Below are 7,500 nucleotides of genomic sequence, written 5' to 3' on the forward strand. Positions count from 1 at the left end.
AAAAAGTTCTTTTTTGTGAGCGGCGCCAGCAGATGGTGGCTGGTCATCCATATTGTGGAGCATCGCTCTCTCTTCTCTCTGCCTGCCTCACCAGCCATGGTGCAGCCTGTGCTGAAGCACAACAACAATGCAGTGTGTGTGTGTGTGTGTGTGTGTAGCCCACTCAGTGCACCTCTCCCAGCAATCCAACTTCCTGTCATTTGCTTTGCAACGGTATGTGTGTGTATTTGCCACGTGTGTATATATGTGTGTATGTGTGTGTGTGTGTGTGTGTGTGTATTTGTCGTGTGTGTGAATGTGTGTGAGCGTGCAGGTATATGTGTATGTGTGTGTGTGCGTGCGTGTATGTTTTTTTTGTGTGTGTATGTGTGTGTATGTGTGTGTATGTGTATGTGTCTGCGTGTGTGTGTGTATGTGTCTGTGTGTGTTTGTGTGTGTGTGTGTGTGTGTGTGCGTGTGTACACTGTTTGCTTCTACTCTCACTGTGCCACTGTGTGTGTGTTGTGTCCCAGGGGTTGGTAAAAGCATCAGGACGACACTGAGTGTGTTGAGGCTCTTTAAGAATTCAAGCCCACAGGTTTCAGGTAGCCAGTCGACAGTCAGTCCTCCAGTGAGTTGAGACGCGCCGCTGGGTTGAGTGGGGGCTTGTGCTGGTGGAGGAGGGGGAGAGAGGGAGTGGGGGGGGGGGGGGTGGAGGCTGGGTCCCTCCAGTCCTAGCATCATTTGACGGGAAGGGATGGAACAATGGCACACCACCTGGAGGCAGCCAAGCGAAGCCCAGGAACGAGCACTGCCTGGGGACCAGCCGAGGGGGGGGGGGGGGGGCAGACGAGGGAGATGGAGAGAGAAAGAGAGCGGGAGAGAGAAAAGGAGAAAGAGAGAGAGAGAGAGAGAGGGGAGAGAGAGGGGGAAAAGAGGGAGATAGAGAATGAGATGAGAGAGTCATTGGAGGGTCCACCGAGACAGATCCCAAAAGCTGAGAGGAAGGAGAGTCAGTGTGAGCGAGTCGGAGGAAGCAGACGAGTGAAGTGGGTGGACTGCAGAGGGTACGTAGAGGGTAGGACTCACAGAGGAAGTGAGAGGACTGGAGAGGTAGCGAGGGAGGAGGACAGGTGCTGAGGGAGGTGGAGAAAGAGAGAGAGAGAGGAAGGATGGAAGAGAAAGGGAGAGAAGAGAGGAGGTAAAGAGCAAGAGGGGGAAATGGAGAGAGTGAGGAGAGAAAGAGATGGGGTTCATACATCTTCTTTGACAAGCAGGAGGGGTTTGATGGGCGCACTCTGTATTCACCTCCATCTGGCGCAAATGATTGCTCTGTGCTCGCACACACACACACACACACACACACACACATAAGCGCACACACACACACACACACCGCCACACACACTGGTTCATCACATATTCTGTGGGTGGGACTGCACTCGCATACCAATAGACTCTGCCTCCCTCAGCTCCACAATTTCCCCCACCATGCACGCACACTCTCTCTCTCTCTCTCTCTCTTACTCACTTACACACACACACACACACACACGCAGTGCCCCCACTCTCCCTTCTCTTCCTCACCTTCCCATCTCTCCTCTCGAACAACGTCTGAATCCTAATGGCTTAACGAGTCAGTGCTCCTCTTACACACACACACACACACACACACACACGCACACACACACACACACACATATGCATGCACATATAGTACGCACACACTTTTTTATCTCCTTTCCTCTCTCTTCAATTCAATTCAGTTCCATTGAGCTGGTTTTGACATGAAAAGCATTGAGTTTTATAGCCAAAGGATCTCTGAAATCCTACAATGAATTGATAAATAAGAAATAAGAGTGTGCAGACATCGCATCCTCTATATTCATCACATATAGAACACAGAGTCATTTTTCTTTACCTTCTCCTTCTCCCCTCTTTCCTTGAAAACACCCATTCAGAACATTACGCTTGAATATCGTCAGATTTCATCAGTATTTGGTTACGATGCTCCTTTCCCAACCAAAATGTATGTGTTTATGTTGGTGTTGGTGCTTATGTTGGTGTTGGTGTTTATGTTTGCGTAGATGTTTATATTTGCCTCGGCTTCAGTCCTGTTATTCTATGGATGAGAGGTAGCGAGTAAGAGAGGGATTCATTTATAAGGAGAGCAGAATGCCAAACTATAACGGCGTGTTCTTGACTCTCGACTCCAGCGCATCCTGCCTCCATCACAGACTCAGCCTCTCCACGGCGCGAGCTGCGCCAGTGCTGTGCAGAGAGTGATGTAACTGATATGTAACTGCACCAAAGCACACAATTACACAGGTTGAGAAACTGCGCGACCCTCTAAGGGTTTCGTTTTTCATGCGTTTTTCAAGCTGAGGGAGAGATGGAAGGATGGGAGGAACAGAGAGAGTGAGAGGAAAGGAATTCTAAATTCAGAGCTGTGATGTAAAAAGAACTTATCCGGGGGGGGGGGGGGGGGGGGGTGAAACTGAGCCCTGTTTTGGTACCTGCCGTGTGGTTCATTTAAGCCCATTTCTGTTGATCATTACTCTACGTGAGTCACCCTAACATGTCGGTTAGCCCTATGAAATGGAGTGTAGCGCTTACCAATTTGACATTCTGCTAAGTTGCCAAAATGCGGCATGCCATTTCAACAGTCGAAAGTCGTACAGCCGAATTGATTTTAGATTGCCGCAACTCTCTGCGGCTGCCACCGAGAATCTTGACACAAGTCCAGTCGAGGAGGCTGTAAACAGAAACTCTGACTCTACCAGCAGCAAGAAGAGATGCCGAGAAGCAGACATGTATCTAGAGTGATAGCATGCTGTATGTGCAGTGAGTCTCCAGAGCCTGCTGCTTTCAAGAGATTTGGCTTTTTGAAAAGTAGGACGCTCGAGGTCCCTGAAATCGCTTTGCTTTCCCTCAAGTCGTCTCTCCCTTATGGAACAAAGGGAGGATACGAAAGACAGAAATCACATTGCATGCCCTGTAAGAAATCTGGCTTATGTTTGAAGTGCTCTGAGAACAATAGCAGGCTTGTCTGTGTTTGTCTCCAAACTGAGAGGAGATGCCGCATAAGTCAGTTAAAAGGCATAAAGAAACCCACTGCAGGGAATGAAGAGAAATAGCATAAACAGGAACAACAACGAGCAAAACACGGTGGGTCTGCATTCGTATCGAACACTACTGCAATATCTAATGTAAAGAACTCTGTCGTGGGTCTCAGAAAGGTAGTCTTGTGTCACCACGTAAGGAGTGGGGTGATTTGTTTCAGTCTGTTCACCTTTCTGCTGAAACCACCCTACAGGCTGCTGGGGGATCCATACTGCAGAGCAGCTTTTTTTTCAGTTCTCAATAAAAAAAAAAATAAAAAAAAAAAGGCACCTCACCGCAAGGAAGAGATGGAAAACGCTACATCCATCTCCTTGCCTGGCGAGGGCCATTAAATCACTCCCCAGCATCGATACATCCGTCCCAGTCCCAGTCCCTATACCCAATACCCACGCTCGCCTCTGCCTCTGCCCATTTCTAGCTTTTCACATGCCGACCCAGCAGGCACGAACTACAGTATGTGGGGCTTGCTGCTGTTTTACATGTAGGACTGGACTGGGCTAGATAACCCTGCTCTAGTTTGTTTTCAAGGTTGGTTAAGAGGATGGAAGGCTCTTTTTGAGGGCAGGATAAAGGTTGTCTATTTCAGCTCTGCATTTCAATTCATTAACCATTCATGAAGGACCTTGACATGTTGTTTTTCTTTCTGTTGTTGAATGATGCATTTTGTATTATACTGTAGCTCAATTAGAAACTTGGTCGAGGACAACGGCGCACGAGCACACAGTATTCATTTCATGAAATCCAATTGTTGATTTCAGCGTTCTGTAAGCCTTAAAGCAGAAATAGTCTGTTTTTTATCGAGCCTGCCATGTTAATTCTGAGGTATTATGGAGGCTTGTAAAATGGCTCCTGGTGTTAAAATATATTGTTGTCTTTCTTCTTGAGGTGATTTCTTAAAAACACAATATCATTTTACATAGTTATAGTTATAGTTTTTCCATCATTTTTAAGGTAGTATTGTGAGCCAGTGTCAAGTCTTGAATCAGTGTATTCAATTTCAATGTCAGTAATGTCTGTCATTGTCAAAGAGTTTTTTATTGAGAAAAATATTTGCAGACAACAACACAGAACAAATCTTCATGCACAATATCAACATTTTCTTCATAAGGTTACACTTTTTTTCACTTGAGTGAAAAAGTGTGAGTGTGTGCAGGTGTGTGTATGTGTCTGTTGGAAACTCACCGGATTACTTTATCGTTCATCTTCTGTGGTTGTTAATTCTTCCTGATTGTATGTGTGTGTGTGTGTGTGTGTGTGTGTGTGTGTGTGTGAGAGAGTCTCTGTGTGCGTTTTGTCGTTTTTTCCTTCATTTTTTCTTTCTTATCCGTGCGCAGTTCCTCAATCCAATTACTGCACTGACCCTGGCTCTAATCCTCCCTCCCTCCCTCTCACACACACACACACACACACACACACACACACACACACACACACACACACACACACACACACACACACAGCATCCCCAGCCCCCTGGTGCACCAGCCCCACACACATCATCCTCAGCACATGTTCTCAGATCAGATAGATCTCTCATCAGATCTCATTACATTTGCATGCTCCATATCTCTGACCAGGCACCTTCCACTATATTACATTCCTGCCCGCGCCCATGATACTATAAAATACATTACATACATTTCCAATCACCCGGGAGATGATATCCAGGCTTTAGCATCACAACTTTGCCGCAAAAAATGCGTTTGTATCAAATACATCCCTGTGGGGTTTTATCAGCAGGGGCTGATCTAGGATCAGGTGGTGTCCTAACACGCTGTATATATGGTGTATCATGCGTCTCCAGGCACCTGGTTAAAAATAAGCCTTTTGAGATTGTGCATGGCTCTGCAGGTTAAGGCCTGTGCTGCTGCTGGGTCTCTGTGTTTGGTCGTGTCCTGCTGAGGATGGAGCTGTTTTGATGTTGCTGTTACTCTGGTCAGCCAGTGTGTGTGTGTGTGTGTGTGTGTGTGTGTGTGTGTATCTCTTTGTGTGTGTGTGTGTGTGTGGAGAGGGTTGTAGGGATCAGATGTGTGGAGAGATGGCCTCTGGATGGTGGTGTCCATTGATGGTCAGTGAGGCTCTGGCCACTGTGGAGGTGAGTTAGATAGACTGCTGGGCTGGACAGGATGTTATTAGTGAGGATGCTTTTGGGCTTGGACTCACTGTGAGAGGAAGGAGTAGAAGACCTCGGTGAATATTACACACACACACACACACACACACACACACACTCACTTGCTTAGACAGACAGAAAGAAAGAGGGTGAGATAACCTTTGGTCCACTGCGTCTTGACTGTGGGAGAAGTGTGAAAGGAGACTGTCCAGTGTCTACAACACATGCACACACATTGCATCTCTCTCTCTTTCTCTCTCTCTCTCTCTCTCTCTCTCTCTCTCTCTCTCTCTCTCTCTCTCTCTCTCTCTCTCTGAGTCAGCCCAGTGTCTGGAACACGTATGTACACATAAACAGCCTTGGACTCTGGGGAGGGAGGCTGGAGCATGTTCCCCTGACCAACCTCCCCCACTGATAGCAGCACGGCAGACGGAGTCCACCCTTCCCTCACTCTGTCTCTCTGTGTCTCTCTCTCTCTCTCTCTGCCGCTGTCTCCCTTTCTCGCTCTCTCTCACTCTCTCTCTCTCCTTTTCATTCTCTCTCTTTGTCCATCTCTCTCTAACCGTCTTTGTCTGCGTCCCGGCCTCTATCTCCATTTCTTTTTACCGATTTGCTCCGTTGTTCATTTTAGAGTTTTAGGATTTAAAAAAGTTCTTCTCAAAGAGCTTCTTCTTCTCATGGCTTTCATGTTAACTCTGAGACACTGAGATAAAAAAAACAAAGTCGACCATCGGGACTCACACATTACCCACGGTGGCGTTTTTCTTTCCCCCGCCGTGTGTGATTTTCCACTGGATCCACCCATCCTTTTCCAGAACCTTCCGTGCCCAAACCTCCTGATACCAGCTGTTGACTTTAGATAGAGTTAGGGACACAGAGACACAGAAATAAGGGTCCTGCCCAAGCGCAGCTCCCACCCATCTAACACTGACCTCAGCAGGACAGGGGGGACCTGAATGCATCAGAGGTGCATTCAAATTTGGCAAACAGTGGCAAACGTTCGTGGTGAACATCTTTTCTTTGAACAGTTCAATTTGAATGATTTGGTGCTAACGTTCCATTCCAACGGTAATTGCATTGTTGCCACGGCCAGTTCCACTGTATGTTCGCTGAGCACTACCTCCTCAGAGGTTAGCGATTGTTCATTTGCGATTGTTAGACTAATGGTATGGTAAATGGACTGCATTTATATAGCGCTTTTATCGGCTTCTGTGAGTACTCAATGCGCTTTACATTATCATGCCTCACATTCACCCATTCACACACCGATGGCGGAGGCTGCCATACCAACCTGCTCATCGGGAGCACTGGGGTTAGGTGTCTTGCTCAAGGACACTTCGACAAGGTCAGGAGGAGTTGGGCTCGAACCAGCAACCCTCCAGTTACTGGACGACTCCTCTACCTGCTGAGCCACTGCCGCCCCTAATGGCAATGGCAAACTAATGGCAAACTGTTTTCAAACGTATTGCAAACGTTCGCTATGTTTGCGAATTTGAACGCGCCTCAGTGGTGTCCAGACCCCCTCTTCTCCGAGTCCCGTTTGTGTTCCAGTGTGAGCCGAGTTTTCTGAGAACGCACCGTCTCCATAGAGCCCTTTAGGCGGAGAGCAGGAGGAGTGTGTTGGAGTGTGTTGGTGCTGGAGGTGTCAAAGTCACACTCACGTGGAGGTGCACTGCTAATCTGAGCAGATGTGAGGGTGTGAATCATGAGGGGGGTGTGAAACGCGCACTGCCAGCTGAAAGGTGGAGGAGAGAGTAGAGGTGTGGAGTCAAATAGTTCCTTGAGACCCTCGCAAACCAGCCATGAAGGAGAAGAGTTGGATTGTGTTGTGGTGAAATGGCAGTGTGCTTGTTTTGTTGTTTGTTTACTCTATCTTTGACAATGTAAGTGAGGACGTAAATTGAATGTATTTGTTTGTGTTTGTTTACTTATTGTGTCTTTGACGATGTAAGTGAGGACATAAATTGAATGTATTTGTTTGTGTTTGTTTACTTATTTTGTCTTTGACGATGTACTGTAAGTGAGGAGATCAATTGAATGTATTTGTTTGTGTTTGTTTGCTTATTGTGTCTTTGACCAGTAAGTGAGGATGTAAATTGAATGTATTTGTCTTCGCTGCACTTGTTGTTTATTGTTGTACATTTTGTTGTTAGAATTGCTCTTAAAAGCAAATGTTGTCAGTCACTTTGGTTAAAAAGTGTCAGCCAAATGTGAAGTCATGTAATGTAATGTAATGCAATGTAATTGAGGATGTAAATTGAAGGCGTTTGTTTGCGTTTGCCTCC

At 46.8% G+C, this 7,500-nt stretch overlaps 1 protein-coding gene across 1 annotated transcript in view; it reads left to right on the forward strand.

Annotated features, from left to right (window-relative positions):
- The window catches only part of runx1t1 (RUNX1 partner transcriptional co-repressor 1), a 61,311-nt gene that overhangs the window by 32,497 nt on the left and 21,314 nt on the right, over positions 1-7,500 (forward strand).

The sequence above is a fragment of the Sardina pilchardus genome, chromosome 24 (genome assembly GCF_963854185.1).
Source record: "Sardina pilchardus chromosome 24, fSarPil1.1, whole genome shotgun sequence".
NCBI lineage: Eukaryota > Metazoa > Chordata > Actinopteri > Clupeiformes > Clupeidae > Sardina > Sardina pilchardus.